Source organism: Protopterus annectens, chromosome 16.part0, assembly GCF_019279795.1.
Source record: "Protopterus annectens isolate FY-2018-M chromosome 16.part0, PAN1.0, whole genome shotgun sequence".
Taxonomy (NCBI): domain Eukaryota; kingdom Metazoa; phylum Chordata; order Ceratodontiformes; family Protopteridae; genus Protopterus; species Protopterus annectens.
Genome location: NC_056750.1, coordinates 449,993,410 through 450,011,935, shown reverse-complemented (window position 1 = coordinate 450,011,935; position 18,526 = coordinate 449,993,410). Strand labels below are relative to the sequence as shown.

The 18,526-nt window shown below is 47.6% G+C and overlaps 1 protein-coding gene across 1 annotated transcript in view; it reads right to left on the bottom strand.

The window, feature by feature from the left end:
- LOC122790608 overlaps positions 1-18,526 on the bottom strand; it is a 1,229,598-nt gene that overhangs the window by 289,870 nt on the left and 921,202 nt on the right. The gene's annotated exons all lie outside the window — the stretch shown is intronic.

The window sequence follows — 18,526 nt, the reverse complement described above, 5'->3', positions numbered from 1 at the left end:
GTAAGATTTTACATAAACTATGTCCTCCAATTCTGCTGTTCCAATATTCCTTACATGAGTGTGTGAAAGATCAGGAGAAGGAGAGGGAGGAGGAGGGGGGGGGGTGCAGAGGAGCTTTCCAGGAAATCATGGAGAATGACCCCAGCGAACACTGCGCTGGACTTGGAAATGTTGCCCAGTTTGCATTGTTTGGTGAAAGTATGAACTGAAGACCAAGTGGCAGCCTCCAAAATGGAGTTTGTGTCCAATTCTTAGGCACCAGATGAAGCCATAGCTCTGGCGAAGTGAGCACTCAGTGGAGAAAGGAGACTTTTTCCATGGTGTTCATAACAGAAGGTGATGGCTTTACAGATCCAGGAGATAGCCTGCTTGGAGACCGGGAGCCCTAGGGCTCCAGGATGGAAGGAAATTAACAGCTGGACAGTTTTCTTGATGGTTCTGGTTTTATCCAGGTAAAACCTAAGCAGCCTGTGCACATCAAGAGTACACAGGATTCTGCTGAGGTTTGGGAGAAGGGAAAAAGATGAGAAAGTGGATTGCTTGGTATAAAGATAGCTCACTGACCACCTTAGCCATAAAGGAGGGATCAGTGCAGAGAGAAATCCTCTCTGTATGGAAGACTATAAAGGGAGGGGATGCCATAAGGGCTTGTAATTCTGGAACACATGGGGCCACGTGATTGCCAGAAGCAAGACAGTTTTCCAGGAGTAGATTTTTATATAAGCAAAAGCTGCTGGCTCAAAGGTGGGCCAGGGTCAGATTTTCCACAACAAAAGACATCGGGGTGGAGGCACTGTTCTCCTGGGTGGTCTCACTTGTAGGACACCTTTCAGAAATTGCTTGATTTTAAACCTAAAAGCCAAAGTGAGTGAAAGGCAGACAGGCAGGGATGGATGACAAATGTACTTCCGAGGATCAAGTCCGTCCAGCCTCCAGCAACTCACAGTTATGATAGGACTGTGGGGACATCCACTGTTAGTGGGTCCATTTATGTGAATGGACTGTTAGTGGGTCCATTTATGCGAATGGCACCAGTTTGAAAATCTTTTTCATTTGGACAAATAAGATTTCCTTGTGTTGGGTTTTCTCGATGTCCTGCAGTACCCTTGGCACGTCCTCTGAGAAAAAGGTGCCTAAAAGGAATTAGGGCCCTATCACCCAGTGTCATTTGTATGAATGAGAAGTCCGAATAAATGAGGGTGCCCTTGTGTTGTGAGTAGGTTCACTCTGATGTAATCTGCAAGGATTTCCCTTGGCTAAATGCAGGAGTAAGGGGAAACAATGCTGCCTTGGCCAAAAGAGGATCACCAGCAAGATTTTTGGTCTGTCCTGCTGAAACTTCAGGAGGACTCTCGAGAAAAAACACAGGGTAGGGAGTAATAGGAACATCCCTCCCAAGAGCAGCTTAGGACATTCCTCCTCTCATGCCAGAGGGTGTGGGTCTCTGGCATAAAAAGTTGTCTGTTTACAGGGGAAGAAGAGAGATCCACTTGTGGAATACCCCATTGGACAATGTCCGGAAACACATCCCTGTGAAGCATCCATTTGTGAGATTGTGTTCTGGAACTCAGTGTCTGCCAAAACATTCAGTTTGGATGGAATGTGTACTGCCTGAAGAGTCTGCAACTTGACTGCTAGTTCCCATACCTGAAGAACTAGTCTGCACAGTAGGTATGAATGGGTCCTCATTGTTTGTTTATATACCAGAGCACTGTCATGTGGTCTGTTAAGACTGAGGGGCCCTAGGATGAGGACAGGCTGAAAGGCCCGGAGTGCCAGAAGTACTGCTCATCTCTTATATTGACGTGCTCTTTTCTCTGCAAGGGTGACCAGGTGCCTTGAACTTTCATGGCACCCAAGTCTGCTACCCAGCCCAAGTCTGAAGAGTCTGCGTGTACTTCCTGTACTGGTGACAGAGGATGGAGTGCGAGTCCCGGACTGGTAGAATTGTTGGGTCCATCAGCTTATTTCTCTCTCAAGACAAAGAGGAACGATTTGGGACTCCAGTGGGTGGGCATGCTGAGTCCACACCAAGTACCATTGCTATTTCCTCATCTGCATCTTTGTCAGAGGGAGCATGAGAGTGATGGAAGCCATAAAGAACAGGGCTCTGACGTAGGTCCTGGCTAAATGTGACTGCTGAATGAGACTGAAAAAACGAAGTGTGTTCCTGGGCTGCTGAATGAGACTTTGAAAGAACAAAGACCATTCCTGGACCTTCTGCAGGGGGACGGAAAAACTTTCAAGAGTCGTACTGAATCTTGTACCTCAGGAAAATCTGATCCGAGTAGGAGTGAAGTCTGATTTCTTGTAATTTATGGTGAATCCCAAGAAAAAAAGGAAGTTGACTGCACGACTGAGGTCTCACTGTAGCGACTCTGGACTGCCTGCCTGGAGAAGGTGGTCATCCACATATGGGAAGATTTGGATATCCTGCAGTATGTCACCACAAGTACTAGACATTTTGTGAAGACCCTTGGGGTAGTAGAGAGATCAAAGGGCAAGGCAGAAAACTGAGCAGTCAGAGGCTACAGAGAATCTGAGATTACCTGCATCTTAGGTGGATAGAGATATGAAGATAGGCATCTTATGTCTATGGAGACCATAGAGGCTTGAGGTAGGATCAAGGTAAAGTATTGTGCAAATTCTTACCATAACTTAAGATGTCCCTCTCTTCTATAAGCTGCTGTACTCGTAACATGGTAGTTTGCCTCTGGTAGACTCTCGTAAGTCTGGCCATTTTATAAAAGATAGATGCTACTGCTAGGGTGAGCGTGACATTCCGCATCTACTGAAGGCCATAAACAGACATTGGGTACAAAACCAGAAGTCAGCACGCACATTCCTCAACTGAATCCCGCCGGAATAACTGACTAGAGGGTGGGTACTCAAGTCAGGCAAGTGCAAAGGGGAAGGCAGGGTCGGAAACTATAAAGCAGCATATAGAAGGACATCTAAAGTACCTTCTATTCATACGCTGCTGTACTCATAACACAAGGGAGAGTGCAAAAGGCCCTACATTACGTATCGGATGGAGGAATAGTCAGAAGACTAGAAAGGCTCACCTAAACTCTGCTACACTTCGCTGTGAGGGAAATTAGAAGTTATGTACTCACCATAACGTTCCATCTGAGTAGGTGTATTCATTTGTCTGCAACCTGTGGGTTATGGATCCGATATCGGATCCGAACCGGCATGGTTTACCAGCTATGGATCCGAGCTCTCAGCTCCTCCCCTCACCCATAATGCCCTGCTCTCCCTACATGACCTCAGATCGAGTTTGCCAACAGCATGAACACCTTGAAAAGGGTAACATCATATGCAGGAAACTGAAAAGGCCAGGGGGATAGGAGGGCGGGATGGTTGCAGACAAATGAATACACCTACTCAGATGGAACGTTATGGTGAGTACATAAATGAATCTCCTACTTCAGATTTAGAAGTTGTCTGCAACCTGTGGGACAGAGTCCCCAGCTACCTGAATCTTGGGCGGCCATCATGGAAGGATATTCCGGAGCACCGCGGAGCCAAAGGATGCTCTACCCCTAGATGTAAGATCCAACTTGTAGTGGGAAATAAAGGTATGAGATGAAGCCCAAGTGGCTGCTGCACAAATATCATCTAGAGGAATCCTAGCCTTAAAGGCGGCCGAGGTAGAGACTGACCGGGTTGAATGGGCATGTACACCCTCCGGGTGCAGGCCTTCCAGAAGCTTGATAAGCCAATAAGATACATTGTGAAATCCAGCGAGATAATGAGACTTTAGAAATTGGCATGCCCAAATTAAATTTAGCAAAGGAAATGAACAACTGGTCGGATTGCCTATGACCAGCCGTCCTGTTTAGATCAAATCTAAGTTGCCTGTGAACATCTAAGGAATGAAGCTTATATTCACCCTTGTTTTGATATTTAGGAAAGAAAACAGGGAGGTTTAATGGATTGATTAATGTTATCTTCAGAAGCTACCTTAGGAAGAAAGGACGGGTTGGTCCTGAGGTAAACACGGTCCGGATGAAAGACCAAGTAGGGAGGTTTAACTGATAACGCTTGAAGCTCTGAGACTCTCTTGGCCGAAGTAATGGCTACTAAAAAGGCGGTCTTGAAAGATAAGAATTTCAGATCTACCGTAGCCGCCGGTTCGAAGGGGGGGGGGGGCGGTCAAGGCCTGGAGGACTAAGGAAAGGTCCCAAGGAGGAACCGCTTGCTTTACAGGGGGCCTGAGAAGGAAAGTACCTTTTAGGAAAATCTTACACAATTTGGCAGACATCAGGGGACTGGAGTCATGACCAATATGATGAGAAATTGCCGCAAGTTGCACTTTGACCGTGGAACTGCTGGCCCCATCATTAAAAAGAGTGGTTAAGAAGTCAAGCACCAAAGGGAGAGGAACTGTGAAGGGGTTTAGGCCTTGCCGCCCACAAGGAGAACAGTTTCCACTTACTACGGTAGACTTTCCTAGTGGATGGCTTATGAGCTGCCACCAGGATGGCCTTAACAGGGGACGAAATACCGGGAGTCCTGATCAGGAGTGGAACTGGAGCAGCCAAGCGGTCAGCTTCAGGTTGTCCAGGTTCGGTGGAGATAAGCGGGATGGATGAGATATCAGATCCGGAATGGGATCTACAATCCAAGGAGGATTCACTGAGTGAGACCTTAGGAAAGGGAACCAGATCTGTCGAGGCCAAAATGGAGCAATGAGAATCATTCTGCACCCCAACCGAGAGGCTTTCTGAAGAACTTGGAGCATCACAGGCAAGGGGGGATAAGCATGAAGAAGACCGGGTGGCCAAGCATGCACCAGAGCGTCTCTTGGGGCACCTCCGGGAGGAGGTATCAGAGCGAAAAAACTGTCGCACTTGGTGTTTGAGGGAGACGCAAAAAGATCGCAACAAGGAGTTCCCCACTGTGCGAAGATGCGTTCCGCTACCTGAGTATTGAGAGACCACTCGTAAGGGGTGAGAATGGTGCGACTGAGTTTGTCCGCCAGGATGTTGGACCGACCCGGAATATGCGTTGCTATGAGAAAGCGGTTGGTGGAGATTGCCCATTCCCACACTCTCATGGCTTCTCGACAAAGGGGGTAAGACCTGGTTCCTCCTTGTTTGTTGATATACCAGACAACAGACATGTTGTCCGATTGAATCGCAATTGTTCCCAAGGGAAGAAAGGCCTGAAGTGCTAGCAACGCTAAGAGCACTGCTCTCATCTCTAGAACATTGATATGCAGTGAGGTCTCTGAATCGTTCCACGTGCCTTGGACCGTCCGCCTGCAAAATGCCCCCACCCGAGGCGGAGGCGTCCGTGGTCACCGTGGCGAGAGGGGGAGAGGCACAAAAGGGGCGGCCTCCGTGGAGATCTGGAGAGTGTAGCCACCACAGGAGGGACCGCTTGCAAGCCTTGCTGACTGCAATGGGATGATGCATAGGAAGAGCAAGATACGACCACTGAACTAGGAGTGTCCATTGAAGGATGCGCATATTGAACCTGGCGAGTGGAAGAAGCGATATCGCTGCCGCCATGGACCCTAGGGCCCTCAGGACCAACTCCGCCGGAACTGAGCTTGAGTGGAGAATGGCCCGCATCTGGAGCTGTAGGTTTTGAACTCTGTCCGCAGTGAGGAAGGCTCTCAATCTCGTGTCTAACCTGGCACCTATAAAATCTATGAACTGTGTGGGTGCTAGGTTGGATTTCTTGTGTTTATCGTGATGCCCAGACGAGGAGCAAGATGGAGAAATGAGTCTCGCGCCAAGAGAAGTAGATGCCTTGTTGGGGCGGTGAGAAGCCAGTCGTCCAGGTAGGGAAAGACAGTACAGTTTTGTACCTACCATAAATGTAGATGTTCGAAGATCCACATTGCTGCAGTCCTTACATATGGGTAGAATCCCAAAGCAGAGGTAAAGGGAGGCTGGCAAAATCATAAAGCATTGGGAGCTGCCAAAATGCCCTGTAAGATTGCAGTGGCAAATCCAGCCCTAGATTTGGAATAAAGAGGAAGGTGGTAATGTTTAGAAAAAGTATGCACTGAACTCCAAGTAGCTGCTTCCAAAATATCTTTAGTAGCTACTCCCCTTAAAAAAGCTGTAGAAGTGGCAGTAGCCCTAGTGGAGTGTGGCCTGATTCCAGCCGGAATCTCCTTACCATGATGGGAATAACAGAAAGCAATACAAAAACCAATCCACTTAGAAATAGTTTGTTTTGAAACAGGTTTTCCCTGAGAACCCAAAGCAAAAGAAACAAACTGCTGAGACTGTCGGAACCCTTTAGTTCTGCTCAAATAATAACGCAACTGCCTGTGAATATCCAAAGTGTGCAAAATTTTCTCCCCTTTATTTTGGGGATCTGCATAAAAAGTAGGCAAATGAATAGATTGGTTCAAGGCCACATTAGAAACCACTTTAGGCATAAAAGTAGGATTAGTACGCAAAGATACCCTATCCTTATGAAAAATTAGGAAGGGTTCAACTGCCATAAGAGCCTGTAATTCAGAAACCCTTCTAGCAGACGTAATGGCCAACAAAAAAGCAGTCTTCCAAGACAAAAATAACTCGGCAGTAGCTGCAGGTTCAAAAGGTGGTAAAGTAAGTTTTTCCAACACAAAATTGAGATCCCAAGCAGGAGTAGGAGCTCTATGTGGGGGTCTTATGTTCTTTGCCCCTCTAAGGAATTGCTTAAACAAAGGATGAGAGAATAATGGAGGGTCACAGTCATAGTGAGCAGAAATGGCTGCAGCATGAACCTTTATAGAGGAGAAAGACAAACCCTTGTCTAATAATTCTTTAAGATATTGAAGAGAAACACCTAAATCAGGCCTGGAAACATCAAAGTCCTTCGCTTTGCTCCAAATAAAAAACCTCCTCCATTTATCAGCATAAACTTTCCTTGTACTAGGCCTTCTGGCCTCCAAAATAACATTCAAAACTTGTTGTGGAAGCTGAGACCCTCCAGGGTCTAGAACAGAATATGCCAGGCTGTTAGATGCAGGGACTGAATCCTGACATTGAAGAAATGATTGCCCTCCTGTGACAAAAGGTGCGGAATCGAAGGCAAAGGCCATGGAGGCTCCCGTACTAAACTTCTCAGCAGTGGGTACCAGTGCTGTTGAGGCCAATCTGGAGCTATTAGAATCATGGATGGCTTGTCTTGTCTGACCTTCAAGAGTACCTTGGGGAGGAGAGGCAGAGGTGGAAAGGCATAGACGTGAAGATTGCTCCAACTGAATGATAGAGCATCCACTTTCCAAGCTGTGGGATGAAACAGTTTTGTGCAAAACTTTGGCAACTGGAAATTCAGTGGAGAAGCGGACAGATCTATGTCTGGAGTTCCCCATATCACTGTCAACTTTCGAAATACATGAGGATCCAATTTCCACTCGTGGGGATCCACTATCTGTCTGCTCAAAACATCTGCTAAGGAGTTCTGTGCTCCTGGTAGAAACCTTGCCTGAAGATTGAGGTGTAAACTGAGAGCAGTCTCCCACAAAATCATTGCTTGCCTGCAAAGAGGGTACGAATGGGTTCCCCCTTGCTTGTTGATGTACCACATGACAGTTGTGTTGTCTGTTTGAATCAACACTTGCTCTGGGTGAAGTAAATCCTTGAAAGCCATCAATGCAAATTGGACTGCTAACATCTCCTTCAAGTTGATATGCAAATGTTGAAGTCTGGCAGGCCACGTGTCTTGAACCCATTTTCCATTGAGGTGTGCTCCCCAAGCCTTGTCCGAGGCATCTGTCGTTAAAATCTGACTCGCCTCTGGTCGGGTCACAGAGAGTCCCTTGTTTAGGTGACATTCCTGAGCCCACCACAAAAATTCCTTTTGAATGCAAGGTATTATTTGAATGACAGTGTCCAGATCTTGGCAGTGTTGTGTCCATACATTTTTGAGATACCATTGAAGCTTCCTCATATGCAGTTTGGCATTGGGAAGCACCAGGATACAAGATGCCATGAACCCCAAGGCTTGAAGGACTGTCCTTGCAGTCAGCCTGGACCGTAGAGACAATTGATGGAAGTAAAGAGTAAGGTTCTTTTGCTTGTCCGGGGTCAAAAAAGCCATCTGGGAAGCTGTGTTCAGTCTCACACCCAGAAAGCACATTTCTTGAGAGGGTACTAGACTGGACTTTGTTTCGTTCACAGAATACCCTAGGCACCTTAACACTGCCATCACATACTGTAGATGATGAAGTTCGTACTTGTCTTGAGCAAGAATCAGGCAATCGTCCAAATAAGGATAAATTTGCATTCCTCTCAACCTTAAGAAGGCTATCACTGGAGCCAGAACCTTTGTGAACACCCTGGGCGCAGTAGATAAGCCAAAGGGCAATGCAGAGAACTGATGATGTAAAGTTCCAGCCCGAAAACGCAGGTACCTCCTGCAACTGGGCCTGATAGGAACATGAAGATAAGCCTCTTTGAGATCCAGAGTTACCATCCAGTGATCTTTGCCCAACAGTGGCAAAAGTTGTTGCAACGTCAACATTTTGAATTTTGGAATGTCCAGGTATGTGTTGAGGATAGATAAATCCAAAATCGGCCTCCACGTGTTTCCTTTCTTTGGTACTAGAAACAGGCGAGAATAAAATCCTAGGCCCACTTCTGACAGAGGGACCTGCTGTATAGCTCCCATTTGAAGAAGTAAAGAAATCTGCTTGTGAGCCTCTACCCTTTGCTGAGGAGGAACGTCTGGCATGCCTTTGAAAGGAGGCAATGTATGGAAATAAAACTTGTAGCCTCGGTCTATAATGTCCAATATCCATTTGTCCTGGGTGACTAAAAGCCAGTTTTGCTTGAAGAGTGCCAACTTTCCTCCCAAAGCCAGGCAAGAAGAATCTGGCAGCTGAAAATGCAGGTCATTGGGCCTGTTTACAAAAGGACTGGCCCCTGCCCTCACCTGTAGATTGTGCAGGTGAACTCCATGTTCTAGACCTGAAAGTACTCTGAGCTCTGCCCCTACCACGTCTAGATCTACCCCTAGACTGTGAATCAGAAGAAGGATAAGCCCACCCCTTAGTAGGCCAATTCCTGCTAAACTTAGGAGGCTGCACCTGCAAAAAATCTTTAACAGTCTGCATAGACTTAGCCTTGTCTTCCATTTTCTTCAAGACCGACTCCACAGGATAACCAAACAAAACTTCAGACTGTAAAGGAGCATCCAAAATTCTAGTTTTAACATGCTCTGACAAATTCTGATCCTTAAGCCAGGCGTGCCTGCGAATAACTGAACCAGTGGCAGCCACCCTGGAAGAAGCCTGTAAAGCATCGAAACCACACTGCAAAGAATGCTTACCCACCTGTTCAGAGACATGTACCAAATCCTGTAATTCTTTACACTCTATGCCCTCTGCCAAAGCATCCACTTTAGATTTTAGTTGATTAAGGAGAAAATTCTGATACTTCAACATATGAAACTGGCAATTCAAAGCCCTCATTGCTAAAGTGGGAGAGGTATACACCTTTTTACCCCATCTATCCAAAGCTCTAGCCTCTATCTATAGGAATTGGATTCTTTACAACAGAAGCCCTGACACCCTTAGGTCCCTGGCTAATAGTTTCTGGGTCAGCCCTTGGACTCTTATACAGATATTTATGAGCCTCAGGCACCCTGTAATACCTGTCCGGCTTAAATGGCGCAGGAGGCAGAGAGTCTGGATTAAGGGAAGCCTCGGAGAAAACGTCTTGAACAACATCCAAAACAGGAGGTATAGCCAAGGGCCTAGGTTGTGGTAAAAACAAAAATTCCCTAAGCCTCTTCCTGGAATCTGAGAAATCCTGACCTTCCCATTTAAAATGCTCCCTCATAGAATGCAGGGTTTCTGAAAAAGAAAAATCCTCTGGAGAAGCAGAAGGAGTGGAATCCTCTGCGTCAGAATCAGAATAAGGAGGAAAATCCTGAATGTCTTCAGCCGAAGACTCTGAGTCATCTGAACCCTGATCCAAACTTTCCACCTCTGGCTCCACCCTAGGCCTCTTATCAGGAGGGGGCATAGAACCTCTGATTAAAGAAATCAAATCTTCTGCCATTTTAAGCATGTGTTTTTTAGGCACAGAACCTGCAGAACTAGGACCGACACCCGTGGAAGGCAAACCAGTCCTGCCTTTGGAAGGGGCCTTAGAGACAGAAGGAGAAGGCCTAACCACCTTAGGCAAGGAAGGGAGAACAGCAACCTGAGAGGCCCCCTCAGCCTGACCTGACCCCTGAGAGGCCACATCTTGCAAAATTAAAGCCTCCCCCTGAGACTCAACTGAAACCTTGGCCGGATCCACAGATTCCACCGTAGTTTCTAAAGAACTGGCGTCCGGAACGGACGACTCATCCTGCCTGGACTTTAAAGATTTGTCTTTGCGCTTCTTCGCGGTAGTGGGCGTCGGAGGATCCGACGGCATATTATAATTACACCGCTTCAAGACAAGCCTAGCGCAATCTAACCTACGTTTAATGGTGCGCTTATTAAACCTAGCACAAAAGTGACACCCGACTACGTCGTGCTCAGGTCCCAAACAAGGAATACAAAGAGTGATAATCCCTATGCGGTATCTGTTTCCCACAAGAAATACAATTATTCACTTTTTCTGACATCCGGAATTAACTGAGGCAAGAAAAAACAAAAATATTCCCCAACGGGGTACTTAGCCCAACTTGGATTCGGTCTGAAACTCAGAATACGAAAATTTCAGAACGCCGAACGGCACTTGCAAACGCTGCTTCTGCATCGGACCATGCGGCAAAAAAGACTGAGGATATGACGTCAGTCATGCGCTTTAATATCCTGACGCTCTGATGTCAGATCTGAGCGCCCATGACCGACGTCAGCCTAATACTTTGGTATTCGGGCCGACCGAGGACAGCGGACTACCCATATGTAAGGACTGCAGCAATGTGAGATGAAGAACATCTGCACACCCCTGAAGCCTCAGGTGGGCCGCTACCACTGCTAATACTTTGCTGAACACCCTGGGGGCTGTGGTGAGACCAAAGGGAAAGACCCGGAATTGGTAGTGACTGGCTCCCAGCCAGAAGCGGAGAAACCTCCTGGAGCGCCTGTCCATTAGTATATGGTAGTACGCATCCTTGAGGTCTATGGAGCACATCCAGTGGTTTTCTCCCAGAAGGGGAAGAATAGACTGCAATGTAACCATTCGGAATTTCTCCTTGGGAACTGCCAGGTTCAAGAGTGAAAGGTCTAAAATTGGTCTTAGATCCCCCGTCTTTTTTGGCACTAAAAAGAACCTGGAGTAGAACCCTGATCCGATCTGGTCTGGGGGGACGGGCTGGATGGCTCTTTTCTTTAGCAGATGGCCAATTTCTGCCAAAGCGGCCTCCCACTGACCGGGTGGAACGTCGGGGAGGGACTTCAATTTTGGCATGTGACGAAAAGGGATACGGTATCCTCTGGATATGATCTGGAGGACCCAGCAGTCTGATGTTATGGACTCCCATGCCGCTAGGTGCTCCGAAAAACATCCGACTGCCTTCAGAGTGGAGCAGCCGGGCAACCCTTCAGGGCTGCTGCGCGGGCCGTTCAGAGAAGGGTTCTCTGGACCCGAAGTTCCTGGGAGCCCCTCTGCCCCTAGGGCAGCGTCCTCCCTGTCCTCCTCTGCCACGGAAGGACTGGCTGTCCGGAGCAGGCTGGGATTGCTGCGACTTCCGGAACCACATCTTCTTCTGACCCTTTTGGTTCCTAGAATAGGGCCTCTGGGGTACAGAGAAGCGGATTCGACGGCAGACAGCGTCTTCCGTCCTTCTCGCTCTGGGTCAAAGTGTCACGAACAGTTTTGCCAAAGAGAGCAGAACCATCAAGGCGTTGCAAATGACGCCTTGAAGGGCTCCGTGAAATCGCAATGACGGAGCCAGGCCTGACGCCTGGTAACTAGGCCTGCCTGCGGCTCTAGCGGCACCTTCCGTAGCATGGGACAGTAGCCGCATAGAGGTATTAGTGACGGACCTGAGAGTGGCCATACGGGTGGAGTGCAGCACTTTGTCCTCCTCAGACATGGACTCTGGGGGGGATGCAGCGTATTCTTTATAAGATCGCTGCATCCTAATCACATGTGCCAGGTAGTTCAGCGCCCTCACTGAGAAGGTCGCTGAACTAAACATCCGCTTCCCCAAGCGGTCCATCATCCGAGACTCCTTGCTCGGGGGATGGACTGAGGGACTCTCCTGAGCAAGTTCCCTCTTGGTGGCAGCCACCATCAACATGGCATCTACCGGAGGCCCCTTACTCCAATGGGCACGGTCAGCCGGGGTACTGAGACTACGGTCGGGCCTTTTTGGGATTAGCTCCATGGTGTCCGGTTCCTTCCACGCCCTGGTGGTAATGAGGTCCACCAGGGGGTCGGCAGGAGGGGACACCCAAGAGGTAGACGGGCCCGCTTCAAATGCCTCCAAGAACACGGACTCGTCCGAGGAAGACTTTGGGGGCAGACTACCCCCCCCTTATGCGGAGCATTTCCATGATGTCTCCAAATGAGACATCCTCAGGGGGTGATCATGGGGAGCCTTCCCCTTCCTCCAAGTCCGTGTCTTCTGTGAGAGACTCGGGGGAGTCAATGTGCCTCCTTTTGCACGTATGTTTGCGGGGAACATCCTCTGGGGGGCTGTCAGAGGACTCCTCGCAAACCGTGACCTGTTCCAAGGGAACAGCTTGGGGCAAAGGAGCGGGCTGTCCCAAGGGCCGGATGGTGGAAGCCTGACCCAGTACAGATGGAGCGCGGGACGGAGCCGAAGCAAGTGCCGGGGTCCGGGACCCTCAACAGGCCCTCTCCACTACATCAAACGCCAAGGGAGCCGACTCACCAAAGGATCCGACAATCGGCTCCCTCGATCTGAGGAGTGGATCGGAGCCGGCGCCGGCGCTCTGATCCGGCGACAGTGCGCCCGACACAGACTGCGCCGGGAGCATTGATCCCCGGATCCGGCTCGGATCCAGGCTCCGAGAGGTCGGATCCGGCACTCGAGGGCAGGGTCGGATCCGGTACCAGTACTATCGGCGCCACCCACCCCGCCCGGCTGCTCGTTCAACTGCTCCGAACCCGGGTAGCGGGTCGGAGAAGGAGCAATTGGTTTAAAGAAAGGGGTCGAGCTCCCCCCCAGAGGGGGGGGGGGGAGGCAAGAGCACTCCCCCATCTGCATCTGGGCCTGGATGAACCTTCTCATCATCCGTCCAGATCAGCGTCTGACAAGCTATACGTCGATCTCGACGAGGCTACCGAGGTAGGCCTTGAGTGCCTCCTGGATAGCCTCGACGGAGATCGGGTCTCCTCCTCCTCAGGTCCCGTGAAAGCACATGGGTGACCGGAGCCGAGGAGGGGGAGAACCAGCAGACAAGGAGGCCGGAGGAGAAGCCCGCTTGGCAGGCGGGGCCGAAACAGAGGTCTCGGCCCGCCGCTTATGGTGCTTCTCCCTCCGGTCCTTCCTTCTAGCTTCCCTCTCCTCAGAACCACTACAGGGAGGTTGAGACCCAGGAGGAGGAGGGGGAGCCGGAGAGGAGGTAACCGTCGAAACTGCTCCCCCCGAAGGAGCAGAGGCCGGAGCCGAATCCGGGGGCAAAAGTCCCGCCAGGACAAGCTTGGACCTCCGCTCCTTCAATGCCCTGGGGTTGAACCCTGCACAAATGGAACATCCAGAAGTGAGGTGTTCAACCCCAAGGCATCGAACGCACCGAGTGTGGCCATCAGCAGGGGAAAGCTTATGGCCACACTCGGAGCACTTAACAGCTTTGGGTTGTTCTGACATCCCCAAAAACTAAAAAGTTACTTAAACTAAAGGTAGTAAAGTAACTAAACACACACAACAGGCACAAACACACACTACGCTACCAGCGAGGGGAGGGAAACTAAGTAAAAATAATATTAAACACTAAACAAGTATAACTATGTAAAAAGGAAACCTAAACTTTCACTCAACTTTCACAAAAAAACTTTAAATTTTACTAGTATAAAACTTGAAAAATTCACTTAGCTGAAGAGCTCAAGAACACTAATCTGGTCACCAGCGCGGCAAACTAGATCTGAGGTCATGTAGGGAGAGCAGGGCATTATGGGTGAGGGGAGGAGCTGAGATCTCGGATCCATAGCTGGTAAACCATGCCGGTTCGGATCCGATATCGGATCCATAACCCACAGGTTGCAGACAAATGAAACTCCTACTTCAGATGGTTAGTTTGCTTTTTATTTGTTTTATTACTTTATTGTTTTTTCTATTGTGAATACTGTGATTTGTTGCATTTACCTTGTTTTTTACTTGTATTCTGCTTTTAACTGCATGTTAAAACTTGGAGACCATAGCTCGTCTCGTGTGTCAGGCAGAATTTTTTTTTCAATCCTCCAACCCGGTTACTGTAGTGTTCTTAAACACCGTTGTCTTTCCAGCTGCCCTCCCCTTATGTTAATTTGACCATATATCTCATTTCCTCTCTGTTTTTACTGGCTTGTGTGAGTAAGCACAAAATTATTTTGTGAAGTCACTCCCCTTCAACTATTTAAATTTATTGTCCATCCTACTGTCTTCCGTAGTACCAGAAAACAAAAAAGTGACCCGCCCCTTTCAATCTCGCTGTTTTAAAAATAGTGTCTCCACTAAAACTTAACTTTTTAGACAGGTAAAAAGTACAGTTGTGTACACTTACCATAAATGTAGATGTTAGAGTGTATTCACTGTTGCAGTCATTACATTAGGGTAATCTGCTGGCAGGTTGCCCTCAGTCTGATTAACAAAGTCTTGGGTCCTGGGTCTGTTGCTGTACCTTCTTCCATGACGCCAGGTCGTCAGGGGTATAAAACATGCAGCCAACGCCATTGCATCAGATTTTCTTGCCCCAGATGTCAGGTGCCCCCCACATGGCGAGCAAAAAAAAAAATATATATATATATATATATATATATATATATATATATATATACACACACACACACACACATACACAGCTATATAGATATATATATATATAATTAAACAAATTTATCTCCAAACAATAGCAAATACACCAAAAAGGCTTTCAAGCACAGTAAAAGAAAGTAGGGGTATAGTAAGAGAAAAACAGGGGGCTGGAGAGAGGGTAACCAGGACTGCAACAGTGTATACACTCGAACATCTACATTTATGGTAAGTATACACAACTGCACTATGTTCTTAGCTTTTCACTGTTGCATTCATTACATTTGGGTAGATTCCCAAAGCTATGGTTGGGAGGATGGATTTATACCACATTAGGACCAGCTATAAGGCCCTACAGGACAGCAGTGGCAAAGCCAGCTGTGGACTTAGAGAAGAAAACTAAATGGTAATGTTTGGTGAACGTATGAACCGAGCTCCGGGGAGCAGCTTCTAGAATGTCTCTGGTTGGAACACAAGTAGATGCAGCCCTGGTGGAATGAGATCGGATCTCCTAGGGGATAGTTTTACCATGGTGCATATAGCAGAAACGAATGCAATGACTTATCCATTCGGAAATGGTATGCTTTGAAATAGCCTTTCCCTCTGCCCCTGCAGCAAATGCCACCAGCAGTTCAGATTTTCTTACAGATTTTGTCCCGTTTAAGTAAAATCTAAGTTGTCTGTGTACATCGAATGAATGCAGAATCTGCTCCCCCTTGTTCTGAGGATTCGGAAAGAACGCTGGCAAATGAATGGTCTGATTAAGAGCCACACTGGATACCACCTTAGGCGTGAAGGATCGGTCCAGAGAGACGCCCTGTCCGCATGAAAAATAATGAAAGGCTCCACTGCCATAACAGCCGGTAATTCAGAAATCCTTCTAGCTGAAGTGACTGCTAAAAGGAAAGCAGTTTCCCAGGAGAGACATTTTAAGTCTGCAGTAGCAGCTGGCTTGAAAGGCGGGAGAGTGAGTTTTTCCAATACAAAATTGAGGTCCAGTCAGGGGTTGCAGCTCTCCTGGGTGGTCTTACATTTTTCGGCCCCTCTGAGATACTGCTTTAGCAGAGGATGACAGAAGAGGGAAGGCTCTGTGTTGTAATGAGCTGAAATGGCTGAGGCATGGATTTTTACGGATGAAAAGGACAGGCCCTTGTAAAGCAGCTCAGTTAATTATTGTAAAATCTGAGGAATATTGGGCACTGCTGTGCTTATTCCTTGTGATTGATTCCAGGCAAAGAATCTTTTCCATTTGTCAGCATAAGATTTTCTAGTACTAGGCCTTCTCGCCTCCAAAATGACATCACAGATTTGCAAATGGATGCCAAGGGTGAACTTAGGTGATTAGCCACGTTACAAGATTCAAAGTTTGGAGCTGAGTGCGCAGAATTTGGTTGTTCTGCTGAGACAGTAAGGTGTCTGAGGCAGGTGCCACGGTGGAAGGTGCACAGGAGTGGGTACCAGTGTTAGTGAGGCCAGTCCGGAGCAATCAATCATTTTTGGTTTGTCCTGTTTCACTTTTAGTAGAACTTTGGAGAGCAGAGGCAGAGGGGGAAAAGCATAGATTGATAAACTTTTCCAGCTTAATGATGCAGCATCCACTTTCCAGGCTTTTTTGTGATGAGTTCTTGTGCAGAATTTGTCCAACTGATCGTTCTGCGGTGAGGCAAAGATCTGTGTCTGGTCTTCCCCATATGCGCGTCAACAGGTTGAAAATCTGTGGTTCGTTTCCATTTTTGTGGGTCCATGAGATTTCTGCTTAGTCTGCCAGAGTATTTAGCTTTCCTGGCAGGAACTGGGCTTGTAGATCTATTTGGTAGGTCAAAGCCATGTTCCAGAATGCCATGGCTAGTCTGCAAAGGGGGGAGGTGTGGGTACGCCCCTGCTTATGTACCGCATAACTGTGGTGTTGTCGGTCTATCAGAAATTGCCCTGGATGAACGTAATCCTTTAAGTCTGTCCGTGCATTCTGTACAGCTAGCATCTCTTTCTGATTGATATGAAGGTGCATTTGATTTGGGTTCTATTTGCCCTGAATGCATTTCCCTACCAGATTGTCACCCCAAGCAAAGTCTGATGCATCTGTTAGGGTTTGGGTGGCAGGGGGTGGAGTGAATGGCAGTCCCTCTTTTTGGTGGCAGGCCTCTGCCCACCACAGGAACTCTAATTGCAGGCAAGGTATGATAGGAATCATTGTTTCCAGGCTGCGACAATGTTGACTCCATAAACTTTTTAAGTACCACTGAAATTTCCTCATATGCAGTCTTGCATAGGGAATTAGAAGAATGCAGGAGGCCATGAACCCCAAGGCTTGCAGAATTTGTCTTGCAGATAGCAGGGTTTTTGTGGCCAGCTGTTTGAAGTTAGCAAATGAATTTGCTTCTCTGGCGTAAGGTAAGCCATCTGGGCAGTTGTATTCAAGCTTGCACCCAGGAATGTAGTTTGAGAGGGTACCAGTTGTGATTTCTTTTCGTTTATGGTGTACCCTAGACAAGTTAGAACCCTTTTTCAAACGCCAAATGCTTTAGAAGAATGTCCTTGTTTTCTGCCTGAATTAGACAATCGTCCAGGTATGGATATATTTGAACATTTCTTTGCCGGTAAAATGCAATCACTGGAGCCAGGCACTTTGTGAAGACCCTGGACGCAGTAGATAAACCATGGGGCAGTGCAGAGAATTCAATGCAAGTAGCCTGCTTTGAAGCAGAGGTATCTTCTGCAAGATTCCCTGATTGGGATATGCAGGTAAGCCTCAAGTCTAAAGTTACCAACCAGGTTACCAACAGGAAGCAACTGTTGAAGAGTCAGCATCTTGAATTTTGGTATGTCCAGAATTGGGCGCCATGATTTGTCTTTTCTGGGTAACAGGAAATGTCTTGAATAGAAACCTTGTCCCTTTTCCTCTTCTGGTACTGGTTGAATAGCCCTCATGTTCATGACGGACAGTACTTGCTTCTGGGCCTCTGTCCACTGGTTTGGGGGCAGGTCCGGCCATCCGTTTCAGATTGGCAATGTGTGGAAATGAAATCTGTATCCCTGGGATACTATATTTAAAACCCATTTGTCCTGGGCTATAAGTTGCCAATTTCTTGCATGAAGTGCCAGTCCCCCCCCCCCCCCCAAGGGGTGGCTAAGAGATAAGTGCTTGTTAATTGTAGAGGGAAGTCATTGAGACTTTTTACCATAGGGAGGTGCCTTGTTGTTTCCAGATTTGGAGGTGGAGGCACCCCATTGTTTTGTTGTAAAAGTCCCTTGTGACTTAAACCTGGAGCCTTTGGAATGTCTGCAAGAGGACTCCAAAGAATCAAAACCACACTGCAAAGTATGTTTTCCAACAAACTGATAGTCAACGGACTCCAAACAATTAGAAAAAAATAAAAACAAATACCGAAACTGGTGCAATTAACAGTTTTTATTGCAATTCGAACAACTTTCAATTCGAACTAAGCGCTTTTGCCAAATAATCCAAAGGCATCTTCAGAGTTGAAATTGACAGTTTAAAGCCCTGACTGCCAAGGTTGCAGAAGTGTAAACCTTCTCACCCCATCTATCCAGCACCCTGGAATCTCTATTAGAAGGGGTAGGATTTTTAGCAGTAGAGGCCTTAATGCCCTTGGGACCCCGAGAAATGGTTTCAGATCTGCAATAGGATTTT